This window comes from Erinaceus europaeus, chromosome 9 (genome assembly GCF_950295315.1).
Source record: "Erinaceus europaeus chromosome 9, mEriEur2.1, whole genome shotgun sequence".
Classification (NCBI taxonomy): domain Eukaryota; kingdom Metazoa; phylum Chordata; class Mammalia; order Eulipotyphla; family Erinaceidae; genus Erinaceus; species Erinaceus europaeus.
The window spans coordinates 102,793,933-102,819,568 of NC_080170.1; the positions used below are offsets into that span (position 1 = coordinate 102,793,933).

The 25,636-nt window shown below is 41.3% G+C and overlaps 1 long non-coding RNA gene across 2 annotated transcripts in view; it reads right to left on the bottom strand.

Annotated features, from left to right (window-relative positions):
• Window positions 1-25,636, bottom strand: part of LOC132540474 (uncharacterized) — a 47,012-nt gene that overhangs the window by 12,342 nt on the left and 9,034 nt on the right. The window contains exons 2-3 of one of the 2 annotated variants that reach the window (XR_009551672.1): window positions 22,358-22,469; window positions 13,384-13,621 (exon numbers count right to left, since the gene is read on the bottom strand). This is a non-coding gene — a long non-coding RNA (uncharacterized LOC132540474). Of the gene's footprint in view, window positions 1-13,383; window positions 13,622-22,357; window positions 22,470-25,636 lie in introns of those variants that run through there. The other variant, XR_009551671.1, reaches the window with a different exon arrangement.

A 25,636-nucleotide genomic window follows, 5' to 3' on the forward strand; every position in this document is an offset into this window, starting at 1 on the left:
GGGAGTCCTTGAGATTTTTTTTTACATTGTGATCTTAAAAATCATGAAGACCTCAGAATTATCATCCTTCAGTTTTATTGGGCTCATGGAACATTTCTGTTTTGAGAAAAGTAGTAGAAAGATAAACTCTTTGGCTAGACTTTTGATTCTGTAGTATAAATATAAAATAATAATTGCCTTGAGCACTTGAGACTGTTTGATGCTTTATATTAAATGTTACAAATATCCCAAGGACTTTTTTTTTTTTTTTTACCAGAGTACTGCTCAACTCTGGTTTATGGCGATACAGGGGATTGAACCTGGGACTTTGGAACCACAGGCATGAGAGTATCTTTACATGACCATTATGCTATCTATCCCCAACCCCAAGGAACTTAATATGTAGTTCTCATCTTATTATGACCTCACAATGTAACTTCTAGATAAAAATGCCTAAAGGCCAGAGCATAGGGTCAAACAAACAGAGAAGAGGAGGTAGGTGTTAAAGGAGCTACCTACCTGCTGTTGCTGCCTCCTGTGCCTTCAAACTTGCCACCCAAGTAGTAGAGGACATTTTTTTTCTACTAAAGAACTGCTCAGCTCTGGCTTACAGTAGTTGGCAGGTGAGGGGGAGGTGTGGATTGAAAGTGGGACTTTGGAGTTTTAGGCATGAAAATCTTTCTGCATAATCTCAATATCCTCCACAACCACCTCCCATCCCACTTAACTCTTCTAAAATGCTGTTATCAGTGAGGAAACAGCATAATGGTTATGCAAAAGATTTTCATGTCTGAGGCTCCAAGGCCCCAAATTCACCATAATCCAGAGCTCTGGCACTCGCTTTTCATTGGCTCCCCCCCCTTTCTATAGTGCAAAGATAGCCCTCCAGCAATTAAAAATCCACTTTTCATGTGCAAATATCTATGCTATAAACATGTGTCCCTGTTCCAAGTGTGTGAATTTAAAAAATAATCCTCAGGAGCTCCTTTCCCTGAGCACTCCCTCAACAAAAGGAATATATTAAGTAACCCTCCCCCAAGTTAAGCCCTCTCTGGCAGTCTGGCAGATGGCACAGTGGCTAAAGCTTTGGATTTACAAGCATGAGGTCCTGTGCTCATTCCTTGGGAATGAATATGACAGAGTGGTGCTCTGGATTGTTCTCTCAGTCTCAAAAAAATACATAAGCAAATCTCTAAAATAGAAAACAAAGTAGGCCAGGTGATGGCACACCTGATAGAACACACATATTATTGTGTGTAATTAAGGACCCAGGTTAAAGCCCCCAGGTCCCTCTGCAAGAGTGAGAGGTAGCTTCATAAGGTGTGAAACAGTGCTGCAGGTATCTCTCTTTTGCCCTCTCTGTCACCCCTTCCCTCTCAATTTCTCTCTGCCTCTATCACAAATAAAGATATTAAGAAATAGAAGAGAAAACAATAAATCCTGTTATTAGGGCCCAATTTCAAGTCAAGAGTATAATTAGCCACGTAGTTGTGTTTTTCATTTCACTTTGCTAAGCTGCAATTCGGAAAATGAATGTGCACATGAATGGAATGATGGTCCAGTGACAAATTGCAGAAATAGGCAAATTGGGAGGCAATTTTGCCTGAACGCTGAAGCATGTAAATATAGGATATTTATGCTTGCTTATTCGAGTTCTGTTTTTATTTCCATGACTGAGTCTTCCTAGATCCTGGAACACTTATTCAGCCCCTGCTTTCCTTTACTCATTTGTTCACTCATTCATTCAATTAAAAAATATATTGATAATATGTGTCAGGTACTCACCTATGTTCTGAAGATACAAGAGAATATATTGAAGACAGAAAGGGAGAGAGAGAGAAAAAATTGGGTTCTTGTCTTCAGAGATCTGCATTCTAGTGAGAGGGATGGACAGAAAATACATGATCAAATATATTATATAACCACAGCTTATGAGTGTGGTTTAAAATAAAAGAAATAAGGTGGGCTGGGGAGGCACCATAATAGTTATGCAAAAGGCTTTCATGCCTGAGGCTTTAAAGTCCCAGGTTCAATCCAAAACACCACCATAAACCAGAGCTGAGCAGTGCTCTGCTCTTTCTCTCTGTATGTTTCTTTCATTAAAAAATAAAATACATAAATATTTTTAAAAGAAGAATGAATAAATTACATTTAAAGAAGAAATAAGAATAAAGGAATAGAAACAATGAGGCAATCACTTCAGGGAAATGCCTGTCGAGATAACATCTGGGTTGAGATTTGACAAAATGTCAACAACACTGGCTTTGAATCCTGCCAAGGTAGACAGGTTATTCCTATTAATAATCCATAAATGGAAAAAAATGATACATTTGGACTGTTCCTCATGCATTGTACACTTGGTTGACAAGATGCCCTTAGGCAGAATGTCACAGATGTCAGCTTCAAATTGGTAGATTTCCATAGTAGCCTTCATTAGGACTGGTCCTGGCCATTACCAACTGCTCCCTTCTTTGGGGAAGGGAGGATGTGAGGAGTCTTCTGACTCAGTGGTATATGCCCTGGACTCATCAGTCCTGCTCAGGCCAGGCTACAGGTAAAGAATCAACACCTGCTTCGTCACAGAGAACTGACTAAGGAGTGGCTACCCTCTGAGTCACTTCCATAACTGCATTTTTATTTATTGTTCTTAAAGACTTAATCTACTTATCTTATTATTTGTATCCAGAGCACTACTTAGCTCAGGCTTATTTTGAGGATTGAACTTGGTACTTCTGGGATCTCAGGCATAAGACTCTGTTGCACTACCAGATGGTGCTATCTCCATGGCCCCATAATAATCTTTTTTTGGGGGGAGGGGGTCACCGGGGTTGACCCTGGGGCTTAGAACCTGCAAGATCACTCTATCACTCCCAGTGACCATTTTCTTTCTTTCTCTCTTTCTTTTTTCCTTTTCCTTTTTTAAAAATTTTTTAAAGCTTTATTTATTTATTTTCCCCTTTGTTGCCCTTGTTGTTTATTGTTTATTGCTGTGGTTATTGATGTTGTTGTTGTTGGATAGGACAGAGAGAAATGGAGAGAAGAGGGGAAGACAGAGAGGAGGAGAGAAAGACAGACACCTGGAGACCTGGTTCACTGCCTGTGAAGCTACTCCCCTGCAGGTGGGGAGCCGGGGGCTCGAACCAGTCCTTGAGTTTTGTGCCACGTGTGCTTAGCCTGAGGCACAACTGCCTGACTCCCATTTTTTTCCTTTTTCTTATAAAAACAGAGAGAAACAGAGTGAAAAAGAGGCAAGGGGAGAGAAGCACTTACAGCACTGCTTCCTGCTCATGAAACGTCCCCCTGCAGGTAGGGACCAGAGGCTTGAATCCCTTTCCTTGTGAATGTGCCACTCTGCTGAGTACACCACCACCCACCATAGCAGCATTTATTATTATTATTATTATTATTATTATTATTATTATTATTATTATTACCAAAGCACTACTCTGCTCTGGCTTATGGTGGTTTGGGGGATTAAACCTAGGACTTTGGAGTCTCAGGCAAGAGAGTCTCTTTGCATAACCATTATGCTACCTCCCTGCACCCCTTAACTGCATTTTCCAGTAATGTACAACATTACATTGTTGGGGAATATTCATATCGATGTATCTAAGCCAGTACTTGAAAGACACTATTTCCAGTAAGCTATCTAAATATTCCTTAAGCATAGCTGGGTTAACAGGCCACACTCAGAGTAGCTAAAGGTCTTAGACATTTAATGTCTTAACCTCTGATATGAAAGAGGGTTTTCAGTAACTACTGATAAGCAGAAATCATATTTACATCAATGACCTCCCAGAAACTTCTTCAAGGAAGTTCATCTACGCCGATGACATCTGCTGTGCAACTCAGGCATCCAAGTTCGACATCCTCGAGGAAACACTCACGAAAGACATGTCTCTGATATCTGATTACTGTAAAAAATGGCGACTAATTCCTAGCACTATCATCTGTTTTCCATCTACACCATGCCTCGGCCTCACGTGAGCTTAATGTGCAGCTTGGCGATACGAGAATCCGGCATGAAGCCCAGCCAGTCTATCTTGGCGTTACTCTCGATCGCACTCTCATTTCACGAACATCTCATAAAAACTGCAGCAAAGGTGGGCACGAGGAATAACATCATTGCAAGACTGGCCAGCTCCTCATGGGGCGCGAGCGCTTCCACACTACGATCATCATCTCTGGCATTATGCTATTCCACTGCAGAATACTGTGCCCCAGTATGGTTCCGTAGCCCCCATGTCCACTTGGTCGATTCCAAATTATATTCCTCCATGAGGATAATTTCTGGAACCATCCGTTCCACCCCGGTTCCATGACTGCCAGTTCTTAGCAACATCGCCCCGCCAGATATTCGTCGGGATGCGGCCTCATCTAAGTTCATTTCCCACGTCTACGCTCGACCGGACCTGCCAATATACGCGGATATCTTCACCCACCCTGTCCAACGCTTGACGTCTCGTCACCCAATCTGGTCTCCTACGCCTACACTGAACTTCTCTGTTCCAGTCTCTTGGAAACAGAGCTGGCAGTCAGCTGAGGTAAAGAACAAACACCTCATCACAGACCCCTGCAAGTGTCAACCCGGCTTTGACCTAGCACGTTATGATTGGGCCCTTCTCAATCGCTATCGAACAGGCCATGGCCGGTGCGCCGCTATGTTCCATCGCTGGGGAGCCAGAGACGACCCGAACTGCCCCTGCGGCTCCAGACAGACTATGACCTACATAGTCAACGACTGCCACCTCTCCAGATTCAAAGGAGGTCTCGAAACTTTACATCAGGCTCAACCTGATGCTGTTGACTGGCTACGGAAGAAGGGCAAACGCTGGAAGAAGAAGAAGCAGAAATCATTCGTATGCTTAGATTAAACCTACTACCATTAGATTCAGTTACCACACCCTATTTTTTTTAAGTACCTTTAATCAATTTCCCCATTCTGTATTCTGCTTCCCATCCTAACCTATCACTTCGTATCTGAAATTCCTGATGTTTCATAAACCCTGTTTATAAAGGATCCTGGGCCAGAAAAGCACATCGTGTTTTATTTGTTTGGTTTGGTTTTTTTTTTTTTTTCTTAAATTTGTTAATCATTAGACAGAGACAGAGAAATTGAGAGGGGAGAGGAAGGTAGAGAGGGAGAGACATATGCAACACTTCTTCACTGCTTATGAAGCTTCCCCCCTGGTGGGGCTGGGGACTTGAACCCAGATCTTTGTACTGTTACCTGTGAACTCAACCAGGTAAGCCACTGCCCAGCCCCCAAAAGGAGTGCCTCTTTTGCTGGCCCACTCTCACTTCTGTGATGGTGAGGGTCAATGAAAGGACACGTCCAGGTTCATGGTTAAATGCAGAACTCTAGTCTCACTGAATAATCTCTTGAGCATTCGGCCTCTTCAGTCCCAACAGTGTAACATTACATCAAATGCTCTTCCATAATCTGTAATTCTCTGCTGCTAATTTTAGTTTTACTTTAGCTCTTTAATGTCTGGGGACTGCTACGAGCAAAACTATGATGAACATTTTTTCATATACTTTTCTCTTTCATATAGATTACATAAAATAATCTTTCTTTTTTAAAAAAAAAACCTTTCAGTTACATAGAATACAATTACTGGGCACCTTCAGGATATAACTTTGCAGTTTAAAAGTATCTATATTTACTGGATATTTATATATAGATTCTGGAGAGAAAAATAAGAATTGCTTGAAATGCTCTAGGAACAACAATTGGAGAGTTGTGGGTAACAGCAAAAGAAGATAGGTTTATATTTATTTACTGTTGATGACTGTTGGAGCTGGTCATAGATACATGAGCATTTATTATAATCTATTGTCTCTATTTTGCTGTTTCCCATCCAAGTACTAACCAGGCCGGACCCTGCTTAGCTTCCGAGATCAGACAAGATCAGGCGTGTTCAGGGTGGTATGGCCACAGACACTATTTTGCTGTTTATCCCACTTATCTTCTCTTTCTTTCCCTTCAGGATTTTTTTTTTTCAGCAACTGAGGCAAGACCTGGTTGCACTGTATATCATAGAGTTGTGTGTGGAGAAGAATTGCATCCTGCTGCATACGGCTGTAAGGTCAACATGTCAACATATCTTAGACTCAGACTATGGCTGTTTTTGTTTTATTTTGTTTCCTTTTTAGCACTAAGTATACTGTTTTATATGGATAAGGGCCAATTCTGCTGTTAAGAGGCATGAGACCAGCTGGCAGCAGGAGATCCTCCCAGCTCGCAGAACTCCCTGGACCCTGACAACACAGAAAGCATGTCATAGCAGTTTCTGTTATCCTCCTCTCCTCCCTTCCTGAGTCTAAGCTGCCTCTTCATGATTTGAGGAGCAAATATTGATTATAAGTACTGCTTAGTACATCAGTTGAGAACATTTACTATTTTGTTTGTTTGTTTTGAGTGTTATACCTATGTCTACTTTTCCTTCTTTTTTTTTTCTTTTTTTTTTTTTTTTTTTTTACCAGAGCATTACTCAGTGCTGGCTTATGGTGGTCAGGGAAATTAAACCTGGGACCTGAGAGCCTCAGGTATGAGAGTCTTTTTGCATAGCCATTATACTACATTCCCCACTCCATTCTTTCTTTACTTCTTTTTCTTGAAAATGTCACTGACTTTCACATCTGTTTTGAATTGTTAGAAAAGTATTATTCTAGAGTTTGCAGTAAGTACCTCCCTAATACTTCCTCTCCACTTTTCCAAGCTTTGGGTCCATGATTGCTCAACAATTTGTTTGGCTTTGTATGTTAACTCTCTTTTTAGTCACCAGGTTCCAGGTGTCATCAGGATGCCGGCCAGACTTCCCTGGATTGAAGACACCACCAATGTGTCCTGGAGCTCAGCTTCCCCAGAGACCCATCCTACTAGGGAAAGAGAGAGGCAGACTGGGAGTATGGACCGACCAGTCAACGCCCATGTTCAGCGAGGAAGCAATTACAGAAGCCAGACCTTCTACCTTCTGCAACCCTCAATGACCCTGGGTCCATGCTCCCAGAGGGATAGAGAATGGGAAAGCTATCGGGGGAGGGGGTGGGATATGGAGATTGGGCGGTGGGAATTGTGTGGAGTTGTACCCCTCCTAAAATATAAAAAAAAAAATAAAAAAAAAAATAAAAAAAGAAAAGTATTATTACTTATCATTGAAAGAAAAAAGGATATCTTTCTTTTCAAATGAATAAAAATCTTAAGGTGCTATGTACCTTATCATAAGTAAGTTCACTGGCAACCAACAGCAAAAGTATCACCACCCATAGTCAGGGGAGTGAAGATGAATGATTTTTAAAGAATAGCTTATTTTAGAGACTCTTTCTTAGTCCTCAGACAAACCTCATATTAGTAAATATTATGTTTTAGATTAAGTCTAGAATTATAGCAACAACTATTTAAAGTATATTTGAAAAAAATGTTAAAAAATAAAGCCTGGGGGGTAGAGTGGGAAGGGGCACACTCTGTTAAGTATACATAGTACTAAGCTCAAGGATCTTGTTTGAGCCCCCTGGGTCCCTACCTGCAGGGGGTACACTTCACAAGTGGTGAAGCAGGTCTGTAGGTGTTATTCCAAGTGGATCAAGGACTTGAATGCTAGACCCGAAACTATCAGATACTTAGGGAAAAATACTGGCAGAACTCTTTTCCACATAAATTTTAAAGACATCTTCAATGAAACAAACACAGTTACAAAGAAGACTAAGACAAACATAAACCAATGGGACTACATCAAATTAAAAAGCTTCTGCACAGCAAAAAGAAACCACTACCTAAACCAAGGACCCCTCACAGAATGGGAGAAGATCTTTGCATGCCATACATCAAACAAGAGGCGAATAACCAGAATATTTAAAGAGCTTGCCAAACTCAACCACAAGAAAACAAATAACCCCATCCAAAAATGTGGAGACAACTTGGACAGAATATTCACCACAGAAGAGATCCAAAAGGCCGAGAAACACATGAAAAAATGCTCCAAGTCTTTGATTGTCAGAGAAATGCAAATAAAAACAACAATGAGATACCACTTCACTCCTGTGAGAATGTCATACATCAGAAAAGGTAACAGCAGCAAATGCTGGAGAGGTTGTGGGGTCAAAGGAACCCTCCTACACTGCTGGTGGGCATGTCAATTGGTCCAGCCTCTGTGGAGAACAGTCTGGAGAACTCTCAGAAGAAATGGAAATGGACCTACCCTATGATCCTGTAGTCCCTCTCCTGGGGATATATCCTAAGGAAGTCAACACACCCATCCAAAAAGACTTGTGTATACCTATGTTCATAGCAGCACAATTTGTAATAGCCAAAACCTAGAAGCAACCCAGGTGTCCAACAACAGATGACTGGCTGAGCAAGTTGTGGTATATATGCATAATGGAATACTACTCAGCTATAAAAAATGGTGACTTCACTGTTTTCAGCCCATCTTGGATGGAACTTGAAAAAAAATCATGTTAAGTGAAATAAGTCAAAAACAGAGGATGAATATGGAATGATCTCACTCTCAGGCAGAAGTTGAAAAACTAGATCAGAAGAGAAAACACAAGTAGAACCTGAACTGGAATTGTCTGTCGTATTGCACCAAAGTAAAAGACTCTGGGGTGGGGGTGAGGGGGAGAATACAGGTCCAAGAAGGATGACAGAGGACCTAGTGGGGGTTATATTGTTATATGGAGAACTGAGAAACGTTATGCATGTACAAACTATAGTATTTACTGTTGAATATAAAACATTAATTCCTCAGTAAAGAAATTTAAAAAAAAAAGAAAAAAGAAAGAATGTGGTAGTATTCAACAAAAACTGACAACCTGGGTAATGCTTTCAGCTATCTGCTCTGAGGAGGAGTTTGACTCATTATGTGAATTATGTCTGTGCATTCCAATATTTCATGCATTAGCTTTGGCAGGAAGGCAGCTATTCTTGTTCCTAGAATTGCTACCTCTAAGATAAATCCAGTGTGTCAACTCTATTGACCTAAATTATCTCCTTGAGGCTTGGCTATTGACTACCCATCCTGTCTCTCTCATTCGATGCTGAGAGCTTTAAAGGCAGAAACCCTGTCTCATTTAATTTTGCATTCCTCCCCCCCACACCCACCCACACACACTTTTACTGCACAGGAATGAAGTTAACAGAGTTGAGTGTGGAGTTCAGCACTCCAAGATTCCTTTTGAGTGCTTTTTTTTTTTTTAACCTGCTTAACTTTTATTTTCATATTTTTTTGGCTTGTTAAAGACCTTTAAAATATCTTGACTTTAAGTGTTGCACCAAAGGAAAGGACTCTTGGAGAAGGCACTGGGGTTCTGCTGTATGATACTGGAAAAGTACCGAAGTTGTTCTGCAGACGCCTATGAGGGGAGATGAAGAACAGCACCCACAAGCCAACAACTGTATTGTAATCCATTAACCCCTCAGTGAAATGATAAAAAATATATATTTTTTGGAGGGGGCTGGGTGGTAGGTCACCAGGTTAAGTGCACATAGTGTAAAGTACAAGGACAGGCTCAAGGATCCTGGCTCTAGCCCCTGGCCCCCCAACTGCAGGGGGGTTGCTTCACAAGCGGTAAAGCAGGTCTGCAGTTGTCCATCTTTCCCCTTCTCTGTCAATTTCTCTCCCCTCCTCTCTCAATTTCTCTCTGTCCTATCTAACTACAACAGCAACAACAATGGAAAAAAGATGGCTATCAGGATCAGTGGGTTCATAGTGTAGGCACTGAGCACCAACGATAACCCTGGAGGCAAAAAAATAAATTAACCAAAAACACCTTGCACTTTGTATTTCAAATTAGTTGATAACAGTGAACAACAAGTTTATGAATTACGGTACTGCTACTCTCCTTGTGGATGTTTTTTTTTTTTTTTTTTCATTTACCATGACTCAAGATATCAAAAACAATATACTCCCTTGAAATGCTGGTTATAAATACTATAACTTATAAATACTAATTGGTACCGACTGTAATGGGATTGACTGAAAATGAATTATTTCAGCCATTTGCGATTGAGATCCCCCCACCCCACCTCCAAAAACAGCCTTCAGAGTCTTCACATAATCGTAGTTATTTCATCCACTGCAAAGCTTCCTGCTACCTGCTATTGCTCCAGCCCCACTCACACAGACTTTGCGGCTCAGCTTCCATGAAATATATACCATTTCTTTAAAGTGAGGTGCCTTTGAGTTTATGTCAAATGTCTGTGGAAACCCAGCAGTTACATTAACAAAAAAACAAAGCAAAAAAATGCCAAGGGAGTCAGGCGGTAGCGCAGGAGGTTAGGCGCAAGTGGCCCGAAGTGCAAGGACCAGCATAAGGATCCCAGTTCCAGCCCCCAGCTTCCCACCTGCAGGGGAGTCTCTTCACAAGCAGTGAAGCAGGTCTGTAGGTGTCTATCTTTCTCTCCCCCTCTCTGCCTTCCTCTCCTCTCTCCATTTCTCTCTGTCCTATAATAATGACATCAGTAACAACAATAATAATAACTACAACAACAATAAAAAAAATGTCAAAAATTAGACCACAAAAACCCATGAGGTATCTCCATAGATGCCAAGAAGGGGAGTATTTTATTATTTTAAAAAATTGTATTATCTTTATTTATTTATTGAGTAGAGACAGTCATAAATGAAGAGGGAAAGGGGTGATAGAGAGGGAGAGAGATAGAGAGATACCTGCAACACTGCTTCACCACTCACAAAGCTTTCCCCCTGAAAGTGGGGACTGGGGGCTCAAACTTCGGTCCTTGCATATGTAAAATATGCAGTCAACTGTATGAGCCACCACCCGGCCCTGAGGGAGAGCATTTCAGATGCACCACTTTTAAGAGAATGAACCTGAGGCCTGCTGAAGCTACTCTGTCCATCTAAAGGAAAGCTAAACAAGAAAATCAACTAACCATCTATGATGTAGGACTTGGGAGACTAAAGTGGGCTAGAATGGGGCATTATTGGAGCACAGAGAAGGATCAGCTGACTCTGGACTACAAGAGTGAGAGAAACTTTCTCTCAAATCCTGAGCTGCATTTGGAAAAACGAACAAATTAAGTCAGAAATAGAAGGTTGAAGAGGCGGCAACACAGAAAGAAGAAAGACTGTCACACTGCACAACTCAAATAGCACCTGGGGCTCAGGGACCTGTGGAGGAGCAGTGGAATATGAAGCTGGATAGCTGGCCAAGGGTCAGATCACCACAGCCTTGTAAGCCAAGAAAAAAAAATTGATTTTTCCTCCTTCCCTTCCTTTTTTCCTTCCTCCCTTGCTCCCTTTTTTTACTTTAGTGTATACATATATCTCTATATCTCTATATCTCTCTCTATATATATAATTTTACTCAGAGACACACAGAAAGAAACCATCTCTGGCTTATAGTGATGCTGGGACCTGAAGTACAGAAGTCTGGGATGCTATCACTGAGTTATTTCCTTGGCCCAGGAGTTTGGTTTGCAGACTGAAGGGATTAAGTCTAGGAAGAAATTTAATTTGCACTTAAAAAATAAAACAAAGTAGAAAAAATCAACTTATTAAGTCAGGTTGGGAAAAGGTCCCTAAAGAGCATATTATAAACTGTGATTCTCTGAGAAGCAAAGACTCTACCTGTAGTTCATCCACAAGGGACTTCAGGGTTCATTGAGGAAGGAATTGGTAAAGTTCAAGAAGCAGATGAGGCAAACTCATTACATAAGGAGGAGCAAGCTGCTCCCTGACTAGACCTCTTCCCCTTGGAGAGGGCCCTGTCTTGGGCTGATAAAACTGAGCAATGACTTTGGCAGCAGAAGAGAATGAAGAAAGAATGAGTGAATAGGAAAGTGGTGAGGAGAAGCAAGGTGGCTACCGTACTGCTGTGTGTGATCACAAGAGCCTCAACTCAGGAAGTGAGGATGGAAAGGAGATTTGAGAGATAAAATTTTTTTTTCTTTCAGGGTTATTGCTGGGGCTCAGTGCCAGCACTATGAAACCACCATGTCTTCCTTTCTCTCTTTTTTTTTTCTTTTTCTACTTTATCTGATAGGAAACAGAGAAGTTGAGAGGGGGAGGGGAGATAGAGTGGTAGAGAGAAAGATAAGACACCTGAAGACCTGCTTCACCACTTGTGAAGCATCCCCGCTGTAGGTAAGGAGCAGGCTTGAACCTGGGTCCTTGAGCAGGTCCTTCCTTGCACATGGTATAGGTATACTATCTGTGCTTAACTAGGTACACCAGCACCCAGCCCTCCTTAAAATAAAAAATTTAACTCATCGCTTGTTTGTTTTTCTTTTTATTTGATAAGACAGAGAGAAACTGAGAGAAGAGGGGCGAGAGAGAGAGGTAGAGACTATCAATAGATGTGGGAAGAGTCTAAGGTGACTGCTGATGAACCAAAGTGGGAAAGTAAAGGAGTGAAGGTATATTTCTGTGAGAAGAGGACTAGATTTTCAAGGTTCCTACTACATTTCAGGGTTATCTCTTGCCACTACTGAGCATAAGTCCTTCATATCTGCCATGTTGAACCACCGACAGTTTCCCACATGGTTTCAGTCACTGGAGTCACATGACATCCTTTTCCCTTCTCTACTCTGCTTGGATGACTTCAACTTATTAACTCACCAATTCTATTTAGCCCACCTTCTCTGCCTTTCCCTTGGCTTCCCTTTCCACCCAAAGACTGTGGGTTGGCTTGATTCCCCATAAAGGATACGTTGAAGTCCTAAGTCTTGGTCTCTGTGACTTTACTTGGAAATAGGCTCTTAGTGTATTTCATCAAGTCAAATCAGGTTGGGCCCTAACTCTACATGGCTCCTTCTATAACGAAGAAAATGGGCTAAGCAGGGAGAGATATTGTCAGGGTCTGAAGTGTCAGCAACTAACAGAGAGGCAAATAAGGATACATAGTAGCAGACATGAGCCCCACAGATTTTTTGCCTCAGCAACTGGTCACCGTCATGTGTCAGTGATGGAAGCAGCTTGGAGAGTTAAGGAGGAAACCCATTCCTTCCCAGCACTCAACTCAGGCTTAAAATATTAAAAACTAGAATATATTAGAATAAGGAATGCAAGCAACATGTTGAGAGCTCTCCCTTCTTGATTTCTGACTGTCTATATCCAATAAATAAATAAAGATAATTTAAAAAATGTTAGAAAGAAAGAAAGAAAGAGAGAAAGAAAGAAAGAAAGAAAGAAAGAAAGAAAGAAAGAAAGAAAGAAACACTGACACATGAAAAGACAGTGAAGAAAGAGGCTGTGTCAGTGAGGATGTTGAAGGTGACAGGGTAGGGAGTCTTCGTAAACAAGACCAGCCTTGGGTGTGAAAGGGCTTGGCCACCACATCATTTAAACTGTCTGAAAGCTACTGAAACTGACCAGCAGAGCACCAACAGCTGAGCTGGCTCCAGGAAGCAGCTTCCCCAGGAGGGAAGGGCTTGAGCAGGTTCCTCAGTCTGAAGGGCTTGAAAGTGAAGCTCTGTATCTATGGAGGGGGTGAGGAAGCAAATGTAGTTGTGCTAAGTTCTGCTTTTTGTTCTTTTAGCATTGACTTAATTTCATTACATCCTAATCTTTCAAGAAGTATCTCACTTAATGAGTATGCTAACTTAACTGGCCAGAAGAGTTTATTCCTGCCCACTCCACAAATTTTCATTATTTCTATGTCCCTTTATAGGAGAGGAAACCTGAAATAAAAGCAGTTTGTGAGAGTCAGGAGGTAGAGCAGTGGGTTAAGTGCAGGTGTAAGGTATAAGGATCCTGTTCTTCAGCACCTGCAGGGGAGTTCCTTCACAGGCGGTGAAGCAGGTCTGCAGGTGTCTTTCTTTTTTCTTTTTTTTTTTTTTCAATTTTTTAAATTATTTCTTTATTGGGGAATTAATGTTTTACATTCAACAGTAAATACAATAGTTTGTACATGCATAACATTCCCCAGTTTCCCATATAACAATACAACCCCCACTATGTCATTTATCATCCTTCATGGACCTGTATTCTCCCCACCCACCCACCCCAGAGTCTTTTACTTGGGTGCAATATGCCAATTCCATTTCAGGTTCTACTTGTGTTTTCTTTTCTGATCTTGTTTTTCAACTTCTGCCTGAGAGTGAGATCATCCCATATTCATCCTTCTGTTTCTGACTTATTTCACTCAACATGATTTTTCCAAGGTCCATCCAAGATCGGCTGAAAACGGTGAAGTCACCATTTTTTACAGCTGAGTAGTATTCCATTGTGTATATATACAACTTGCTCAGCCACTCATCTGTTGTTGGACACCTGGGTTGCTTCCAGGTTTTGGCTATTACAAATTGTGCTGCCAAGAACATATGTGTACACAGATCTTTTTGGATGGATGTGTTGAGTTCCTTAGGATATATCCCCAGGAGAGGAATTGCAGGGTCATAGGGTAGGTCCATTTCTAGCCTTATGAGAGTTCTCCAGACTGTTCTCCATAGAGGTTGGACCAATTGACATTCCCACCAGCAGTGTAGGAGGGTTCCTTTGACCCCACAACCTCTCCAGCATTTGCTGCTGTTACCTTTTCTGATGTATGACATTCTCACAGGAGTGAAGTGATATCTCACTGTTGTCTTGATTTGCATTTCTCTGACAATCAGAGACTTGGAGCATTTTTTCATGTGTTTCTCGGCCTTTTGGATCTCTTCTGTGGTGAATATTCGGTCCAAGTTGTCTCCACATTTTTGGATGGGGTTATTTGTTGTCTTGTTGAGTCTGGCAAGCTCTTTATATATGTTGGTTATTAAACTCTTATCTGATGTATGGCATGTAAAGATCTTCTCCCATTCTGTGAGGGGTCTCTTGGTTTGGGTAGTGGTTTCTTTTGCTGTGAAGAAACTTTTTAATTTGATGTAGTCCCATAGGTTTATACTTCCCTTAGTCTTCTTTGTAAGTGGATTCGTTTCATTGTAAATGTCTTTAAAATTTATGCGGAAAAAAGTTCTTCCAATATTTTCCTCTAAGTATTTGATAGTTTGTGGTCTAACATCCAATTCCTTGATCCACTTGGAATTGACTTTTGTATTTGGTGAAATACAGTGATTCAGTTTCATTCTTCTGCATGTTTCAACCCATTGTTTCCAACACCATTTGTTGAAGAGACTGCTTTCCCCATTGAATAGTCTGGGCCCCTTTGTCAAAGATTAGATGTCCATAGGTGTGGGGCCTCATTTCTGGGCTCTCAATTCTATTCCACTGGTCAGTGTGTCTGTTCATGTTCCAGTACCAAGCAGTTTTGATGACAATGGCCCTATAATACAATTTGAGATCTGGGAGTGTAATGCCTCCAGTTCTGTTCTTTTTTTCTCAAGATTGTTTTGGCAATTCTAGGTCTTTTCATTTGTAGCATTTTTTCTATTCTCCTAAAAAATGTGCTTGGGATCTTGATGGGGACAGCATTAAATTTGTAGATGGCTCTCGGTAATATATTCATTTTGATGATGTTAATTCTTCCAACCCATGAACATGGAATATCTTTCCACTTCTTTGTGTCTTTTTCAATTTCTTTGAGTAGGGACTCATAATTTTCAGTATACAAGTCTTTCACTTCTCTGGTTAGGTTTACTCCTAGATATTTTATTGTTTTTGTTGCTATAGTAAAAGGAACTGATTTCTGGATTTCAATTTCTTCTTAGTGTTTGCATAGAGGAATGCCACTGACTTTTGAATGTTAATTTTATAGCCTGACACCTTACTGTATTGCCTGATGATTTCCAAAAGCTTCTTGCTGGATTCCTTAGGTTTTTCCATGTATACTATCATGTCATCTGCAAATAAGGAGAGTTTGACTTCTTCTCTTCCAATCTGTATGCCTTTAATTCCTTGCTCCTGCCTGATTGCTATGGCAAGAACTTCCAACACTGTGTTGAATAGTAATGGTGATAGTGGGCAGCCCTGTCTAGTACCTGATCTGAGAGGAAATGCTTCCAGTTTTTCACCATTGAGTATGATGTTGGCTGTAGGTTTGCTATATATAGACTCCACTATCTTCAGGAATTTTCCATCTATTCCCATTTTTTGTAGTGTTTTGATCATAAAGGGATGTTGTATTTTGTCAAAGGCTTTCTCTGCATCTATTGATATAACCATATGGCTTTTGGTCTTGCTTTTGTTGATGTGGTGGATCACATTGATTGATTTACATATATTAAACCAACCTTGCATGCCTGGGATAAACCCCACTTGGTCATGATGAACAATCTTTTTGATACACTACTGTATCTGGTTGGCTAGAATTTTGTTCAATATTTTCGCATCTGTGTTCATCAGAGATATTGGTCTGTAGTTTTCTTTTTTGGTTGTGTCCCTGTCTGCTTTTGGTATCAGAGTGATGTTGGCTTCATAGAAGCTGGCAGGGAGTATTCCAGTGTCTTCAATCTTCTGGAAGACTTTTAAAAGTAGAGGTATTAGTTCTTCTTTGAAAGTTTTGTAGAATTCATTTGTAAAACCATCTGGTCCAGGACTTTTATTTTTGGGGAGATTTTTGATAACTGTTTCAATTTCATTAGCTGTGATGGGCCTGTTCATGTTATCCACTTCCTCTTTACTTAGTTTTGGAAGTTGGTAGGTATCTAGGAAATCGTCCATTTCTTCCAGGTTCTCTAGCTTGGTGGCATATAGTTGTTCATAGAAGCCTCGCATGATATGTTGAATTTCTGCAGTGTCTGTTGTGATATCTCCTCTTTCATTTACTATCCGATTTATTTGGGTCTTCTCCCTTTTTTGTTTTGTGAGTCTGGCTAAAGGTTTGTCGATTTTGTTTACTCTTTCGAAGAACCAACATTTACTTTCATTGATCTTTTGTATGGTTTTCCTATTCTCAATGTTATTTATTTCTGCCCTAACTTTAGTGATTATTGTCCTTCTGGTTGCTTTAGGGTTCCTTTGTTCTTCTTCTTCTAGGTCTTTAAGATGTGCAATCAGGCTGTTTATTTGTGCTTTTTCTTGTTTCCTAATGTGTGCTTGTATAGCTATGAACCTCCCTCTTAGGACTGCTTTAGTTGTGTCCCAAATATTTTGATAGCTTGTGTCTTCATTTTCATTGAACTCTCGAAACATTTTGATTTCTTCCTTGATTTCCTCTTTGACCCAGAAGTTGTTAAGAAGTGTACTGTTGAGCTTCCACATTTTGGCACTGTTACTAATCTTTTGTTGATTGTTAAGTGTTAGTTTCATTCCACTGTGGTCTGAGAAGATGCTTGGGATGATTTCAATGCTCTTGAATTGGCTGATGCTGTCTTTGTGGCCTAACATATGGTCTATCCTTGAGAATGACCCATCTGGATTTGAGTAAAATGTGTATTCCAGTTTCTTGGGATGAATGACTCTGAAAATGTCCAATAGTTCTAGCTTATCTATCTCTTCATTTAGCTCCCTTAGGTCTTTATTGATTTTCTGCCTGGATGATTTGTCAAGTTGAGAGAGTGGGGTATTGAAGTCCCCTACTATGATTGTGTTACTGTTAATAATTTGCTGTAGCTCTTTCAGTAGAAGTTTGATGTATTTAGATGGCTTCTCATTGGATGCATAGATGTTAATAATTGTTAAGTCCTCTTGATTGACTGATCCTCTGAACATTAAGTAGTGTCCATTCCTATCTTTTTTAATCTTATCTATTTTAAAGTTTATCATGTCAGATATGAGAACAGCTGTTCCTGCCCTTTTTTGTGGACCATTGGCTTGTATGATAGTTTCCCATCCTTTCACTTTAAGTCTGTGTTTGTCTTGTTGAGTTAGGTGGGTTTCCTGTAAACAGCATATTGTTGGGTTGTGTTTTCTGATCCATCTTCCTACTCTGTATCTTTTAATAGGTGAATTCAGGCCATTGACATTTACTGATATCAAAGATTGAAGATATTTTAACGCCATTCTTGTAGAGTTTTAGAGTGTTTTGATATATGTCCTATTTGTGGTGGTCTGGTTGTTTATAGGAGACCTTTCAGAACTTCTTTCAGGGCAGGCTTGGTGATGGTTGCTTCCTTCAACTGTTGCTTGTCTGAGAAGGTTTTGATGCCTCCCTCTAGTCTGAATGACAGTCTAGCAGGATATAGTATTTTTGGCTGAAAGCCTTTCTCATTGAGCACTCGATAGAGATCTTGCCATTCTCTTCTGGCCTGTAGTGTTTGTATGGAGAAGTCTGCTGCTAATCTTATGGGTTTTCCTTTGTAGGTGACTCTTTGTTTTTCTCTTGCAGCCTTGAGGATCCTTTCTTTATCCTTATTCCTTTCCATTCTAAGTATGATATGTCTTAGTGTCTTTAGGTCTGGGTTAATTCTGTTTGGGACCCTCTGGGCTTCTTGAATCTTTATGTCTTTGATGTTGTCTAGACTAGAGAAGTTTTCAGCTACTATGGCCTGGAAAATACTTTCTTCCTCTCCTTCTCCTTCTTCCTCTGGTATGCCAATAATGCGTATATTATTTCTTTTGAAGTCATCCTATAGGACTCTGTTGTTGTTTTCAGCATCTCTTAATCTCTTTTTGAGATCTCTTACTTCTTTTTTAGTTGTCTCTAATTCATCCTCAATCTTGCTAATTCTGTCTTCAGCCTCATAGATTCTATTCTCTCTGCCCTCTACTGTTTTCTGGAGTTCATCTATTTTGTTGCCCTGCTCTGATACTGTTTTAACTTGTTCAACTAGTTGCATTCTTAGCTCAGCGATTTCAGCTTTCAGCTCTCTAATAACCATGAGATAATTAGTATTTTCTTCCATATTCTCATTTGTTGTTCCTGCATTTCTGATTACAATTTTTTCAAATTCTTTACTCACTCCTATTATTATTTCCTTAGCTAATGTTTGGATGTTGAACTCGTTATTTTTGCTTCACCCTCTGGAGGACTTTTAGCTGAACTCTTGTCCTGGTTCGAGTCTCCAATATTTTTTCTTGTTGTTTTAACCATTTTATATATTATGTTATGAGTTCCCTTTATCAGTACTTTTCAAATTATTGATCACTATTGCCTGGATTGACTTGTGTCTAAGTAAGTTAATTAAAGGGTTCAGAGTGGTGGAAGTTAACAGTTATTTCAATCCCTGATTTGGAGCTCAGTGGTTTAAAAGCCTCTTTCTTTCTTTTTTTTTTTTTTCCTTCCCTGTAGGCTATGGGAGCCTGAGGGCTTTTAAACTATCAATAGGCTTCTTAGCTTAATCACTGACTCCAGACCAAGAGATAAAGCAGGGTGTGGCAGAGATAATCCAGTGGTTATGCAAAGAGACTTTCACAGCCCCTCAGCTATGCCACCGATGTATAGGTCTTCTGAGTTTCCTGGTTAGATCTCTGTACCCTGGTGTCCCTTCCTGTCACTGCTCCAGATTCTGAGGGTAGTAGCAATGGAGACTCAGAGTTGCACTTGGTGAGTCTCTGTGGAGTCCTCTCCTCCCTTAAGCTGTCCCCTTGTTGGTGGAGCAGACTGGAGGTGGTGTCTCCACTGATAAACTGCTGGACTGTGAGCAGTCACTTAATCTCTCCTTAGGCCCCTCTCTCCTCTCTGTCACCGGCCACACGTGTTTGTACTCACCTCACCGGTGATTTACTGGGTTCCTGTGGTCATTCTAGTCCTGTCTTGTTTCAGTCCATGGTGGTCTCCTTTGGTATTCCTAGTTGATCCGGGAGAGGAGAGGAGAGGAGAGGAGAGGAGAGGAGAGGAGAGGAGAGGAGAGGAGAGGAGAGGAGAGGAGAGGAGAGGAGAGGAGAGGAGAGGAGAGGAGAGGAGAGGAGAGGAGAGGAGAGGAGAGAAAATGGTCTGCTGCTCGTAGCTCAGCCTCCGGAAGTCGAATCTGCAGGTGTCTATCTTTCTCTCCCCCTCTCTGTCTTCCCCTCCTCTCTCCATTTCTCTCTGTCCTATCCAACAACAACAACAATAATAACTACAACAATAAAAAATCAACAAGGGCAACAAAAGGAAATAAATAATAAAAAAAAAGTAGTTTGCGCTTAGGTATTCTCGTTGATTCTGACAATATCTCAGGGAACATATCCCATAATCCTTTAAAAAAATTTTTTTACTGCTTTATTAACTTGAGCAAAAGAGCCACAGAGAGGAAGAAGTAGAGCAGGGCCAGGTAGTGGCATACCTAGTTGACTCCACGCTTTATAGTACACAAACACTAGGATTCAAGACCCCTGGTCCCCAAATACAAAAGAAAGGTTTCACAAGCAGTGAAGAAGTGCTGCTGGTATCTCTCTTTTTTTTTATTACTTTTATTTATTGGATAGAGGCAGCCAGACATGGAGAGAGAAGGGGGTTAGAGAGAGGGAGAGAGACCGAGAGACACCTGGAATACTGCTTAACCACTTGCAAAACTTACCCCTTGCAGGTGGGACTAAGGGCTCAAACCCATGTCCTTATGTACTATAACATGTGTGCTCAACCAGTTGCACCACCACCTGACCCCTCTCTCTCTTTCTCTGCCTATCTTCTCCTTCCCTTTCAATTTCTCTACATCTCTATCCTAAATAGATAAGTAAAACAAACATTTAAAGGGGAGTAGAGCCAGAGCATCACTCTGAAACTACAATGCTGAGTATCAACCTCGGGACCTAATGCTTGAAAATCCAACACTCTACCCACTGCACCACCTCCTGGCTCACACATATCCTCCAATCTTAATTGACTGACATCATACAGGAGCACCATGCATGGCACCAGGGCAGTTCCATAATCCACTGACAGTTGTGGAATCATACCTGTACAGCACCATGGAAAACAAAACAACAACAAAAGTCACAGGATAATTCAGTATTTGGAGACCCATAGTTTTAGCTACTGTCAGTCATAAACCTCCATAATCCTGAACTGTAATCACTTCTAGAACACAATCATCCTGATGCGCTACTGCCCAACCCCTCCATAAATAAAATATTTTTTAAGTTTTATTTTTTAAGATTTTATTTATTTGTGAGAAAGATAGGAAGAGAGAGAACAGACATCACTCTGGCACATGTGCTGCCAGGGATCGAACTTGGAACCTCATGCTTGAGAGTCCAAAGTTTTATCACGGCACCATATTGGCCACATATAAATAAAATGTTTTTGTTTGTTTGTTTGTTTGTTGGGATATTGTACAGATGTGGTTGAACACTGGCAGGGCCCACAAACCACTATATTTTCAAGCACGTATTATTTACATATCCCCCACCACATTATCCCCTCAGGGTATTGCTAATTCCTGCCAGCTAAAAACTACAGCAACCGCAGCTAAGGAAGTTCCCAGAATGCCTTTTTCTTTTCTCCACACTCTTCCCTAGCCAATTCCATCCCGACTTACCACTTCTGTTTTTACCCTATAAAACCTGTTGCTGTTCCTGGTTTTGCCCTTTTTCTCTTTCTCTTCCGAGGGTCCCGACCTGGAGAAGGGCTGGTGTGAATAGCGAAAGGCAGCCATTTTGCTAGCTCCAAGTGGCCTAAACCCTTTGTGCTCACACCTGACACTAGAGCGTCTGCATGAATAAAGATTTGCGTTCCCTATCTGCCATGAGTTCCTGGTCTCTCTCTCTCCCGTGACACTAGCCCAGCATTTGTTCATTTATTTATTTATTTTTAAATATTTTATTTTATGTATTTATTCCCTTTTGTTGCCCTTGTTGTTTTATTGCTGTAGTTATTATTGTTGTTGTCATTGTTGGATAGGACAGAGAGAAATGGAGAGAGGAGGGGAAGACAGAGAGGAGGAGAGAAAGATAGACACCTGCAGACCTGCTTCACCGCCTGTGAAGCAACTCCCCTGCAGGTGGGGAGCCGGGGTTTGAACCGGTATCCTTATGCCGGTCCCTGTGCTTTGCGCCACCTGCGCTTAACCCGCTGCACTATAGCCCGACTCCCTTTGTTCATTTATTTATTTTGCCTCCAGGATTGTTGCTGGGGCTCAGTGCAGGCACTATGAATCCACTGCTCCTGGAGGCTATTTTTTCCCTTTTATTGCCCTTATTGTTTATCATTGTTGTTGTTGTTATTGCTATTGTTTTTGGATAAGACAGAGAGAAAATGAGGGAGGACAGAAAGAGAGGGGGAGAGAAAGACTCCTGCAGATCGGCTTCACCCCTTGTAAAGCGACCCCCCTCAACCTGGCAAGTAGGGAGCCGGGGGCTCAAAAGGGGATCCTTACACTGGCCCTTGCACTTTGTATTATGTGCGCTTAACCTGAAGCACTACCGTCTGGTCTCCAGAATATTTTAAAAGGAATGTCAGATTGGAGCAGTAGACAGTTTCGTAAAATCAGACAAAATTAATATTGCCTATGGGTCTGATGTGAACAGAGCTAGGTTTCCAACTAGATGAACCATTAATGAAAGGCAGTTAGAAAGATCATTCTGGTTACCTACAGTACACTAATTTAGGTGCTCTAGTTTCAAACTAAATCCCAGGGGCCAAAACATGACTCAACTGAGAAAGCATACATTTTTACCATGCACAAGGGTCCAGGCTCGAGCCCCTGACAGCACACCAGAGCATCATGCATGGCACCAGGGCAGCTCCATAATCCACTGACAGTCATGGAATCATACATGTACAGCACCCTGGAAAACAAAAGAACAACAAAAGTCACAGGATAATTCAATTTGATTTAAGATGCTGCCTAGAAAACTCTTTATATGAGAAACAGTGAAGAGCACATTGTTTCATGCCTTAGAGTGCTCTTGATATGAGATATTTAAAAAGCTTACAGGGAAGCATCACCATTCCCTGCTTAATGTTTCATAGATGAGAATGTTTGCACAGAAACTACCAGCCTGAGTGTCTCCTGCTGTAGTTTTTTAAACATCACCTTTTCCTCTCCATCTCTTTTACCTCATTTTCTCCTGTCTTCCAGTATTCAGGGCAGAAAAATCTTAACTAGATGTGCAACTGCCTTTGTGAGAGGAGTAGTTCTTATCAAGGTTGTCCCCACCCCTATCTCCCTCAACTGCAGAAGAACACAGGAAAAGGACCTAGAATACTATACAGAGCCCATGCCCACTTAGTAACAACACCTGACTGACAGAAACAGGAAGGTACACCATCATGAAAACAGCATTGTTGAGCAATTCTCGGCCCTAATCCTGCTTCCTAGTTCTACTCTCCACTCTGACACCATCTTCCCAGACAATATTTCTAGTCCACCACCATGTGAGCTATAAGACCCAAGCAAAGATTACTAAGAAATGGGCTCCTAGGAACTGTGCAGATGTGGTTGAACATTGGCAGGGCCCACAAACCACTATATTTCCATGAAAGTATTATTTACATATCCCTCACCACGTTATCCCCTCAGGGCATTGCTAATCCCACCAGCTTTCTACCTTCCCAGAATGCCTTTTTCTTTTCTCCACCCTCTTCCCTAGCCAATCCAGTTCCTGACTTGCCACTTCCGTTTTTACCCTATAAGCCCACTGCTGTTCCTGGTCTCATCTCTCTTCAGTGATGCTAGCCTGGCAGGAACAATCCTAGCTTCCTTCCACCCAAAGGTCCCTACTTTCATCTGCTCTATTCCTTCTTTATGGCTCCTATGTATTAAACAATTTGTCCTGCTTTCTATCTTAGTGCATTTCAGCCACCAAGTCTCAGACGCTACTATGATTCCATCCTGACCTCCCTGGGCAGATGACCTCACCAATCCTTCTTGGAACCTCACCTTTCCAGAGTCCTACCCCACTAGGGAAAGATAGAAATAGTCTGGGGTTGTGGATCGACCTGCCAATGCCCAGAAGAGAAGCAAGTACAGAAGCCAGAACTTCCACCTTCTGCACCCCAGAAAGAATTGTAGTCCATACTCCCAGAGGGGTAAACAATAGGGAAGTTTCCAATGGAGGGGATGAGACTGTATGGAATTATACTCCTGTTATCTTACAACCTTGTAAATCAATATTAAATCACTAATGAAAAATCAGAAAGAAGAAGGAGGAGGAGGAGAAGGAAAAGGAGAAGGAGGAGGAGGAGAAGGAGGAGAAGGAGGAGGAGAAGGAGGAGAAGGAGAAGGAGAAGGAGAAGGAGAAGGAGAAGGAGAAGGAGAAGGAGAAGGAGAAGGAGAAGGAGAAGAAGAAGAAGAAGAAGAAGAAGAAGAAGAAGAAGAAGAAGAAGAAGAAGAAGAAGAAGAAGAAGAGGGGAGTCGGGCTGTAGCGCAGCGGGTTAAGCGCAGGTGGCGCTAAGCTCAAGGACCTGCGTCAGGATCCCGGTTCGGTTCGAGCCCCCGGCTCCCCACCTGCAGGCAGGTCCCTTCACAGGCGGTGAAGCAGGTCTGCAGGTGTCTGTCTTTCTCTCCCCCTCTCTGTCTTCCCCTCCTCTCTCCATTTCTCTCTGTCCTATCCAACAACAACGACATCAATAATAACTACAACAATAAAACAACAAGGGCAACAAAAGGGAATAAATAAATAAAATTTAAAAAAAAGAAGAAGAAGAAGAAGAAGAAGAAGAAGAAGAAGAAGAAGAAGAAGAAGAAGAAGAAGGAGAAAAAGCAGAATTGTTGCTCTCATAAAGGACAGAACCAAAGCAGGGAAGCTTTGAGGAATCTAATTAAAACTTTCTCTCTCTCTCTCTTTCTGTGTGTGTGTGTGTGTGTACACATGAGCATATATGAAAAGATTTTTTAAAGAATTCTTAAAGTAAAAAGAAAAAGGGGGTCGGGCTGTGGCGCAGTGGGTTAAGCGCCATGTGGCGCAAAGTGCAGGGACCGGCGTAAGAATCCCGGTTCGAGCCCCCGGCTCCCCACCTGCAGGGGAGTCGCTTCACAGGCGGTGAAGCAGGTCTGCAGGTGTCTGTCTTTCTCTCCCCTTCTCTGTCTTCCCCTCCTCTCTCCATTTCTCTCTGTCCTATCCAACAACAAATTGCGTCAACAAGGGCAATAATAATAACCACAACGAAGCTACAACAAGGGCAACAAAAGGGGGAAAAAAATGGCCTCCAGGAGCGGTGGATTCATGGTGCAGGCACCGAGCCCAGCAATAACCCTGGAGGAGGAATAAATAAATAAATAAATAAAATAAAATAAAATAAAATAAAATAAAAAGAAAGAAAATACCTGTTGTAATCAATAGTTCAATTTACAGAACCAAGCAGTTGGTGACACATAACAAGCCCTCAGTAAGAAGTGATGGCATGAAAGACAACACTCTCTTTTAACAACATATCTAGCTTACTCCTCAGTTTTTCTCATTTCTGTTATTTCTTTTGTAGTGTTTTAGCTATTAAAACTTCATTCTGGGGATCGGGCGGTAGCGCAATGGGTTAAGCGCACTTGGCGCGAAGTACAAGGACCGGCATAAGGATCCCGGTTCGAGCCCTGGCTCCCCACCTGCAGGGGAGTAGCTTCACAAGCAATGAAGCAGGTCTGCAGGTGTCTATCTTTCTCTACCCCTCTGTCTTCCCCTCCTCTCTCCATTTCTGTCTGTTCTGTCCGACAACAACATCCACAACAACAATAATAAATAAGTACAACAACAAAACAACAAGGGCAACGAAAGAGAAAATAAAATAATAAAAAAATTTTTTTTTAATTTCATTCTGTCTTGTAGAATATACATAATATCACACATACACATCTAATAAATCAGTGTTTAAGGGTGTCATTAGTTGGGAAGGGGTAGATTTTAAAATAGTTTGTTCATTTCAAGCAACATTCATCAAGGGCTTCTACTGCATTAATTAACTTCTTTTCTTGGGAAATAAAAGGAGAAACATACTTGCTGCCAAGGCGCCACGGGTGAGA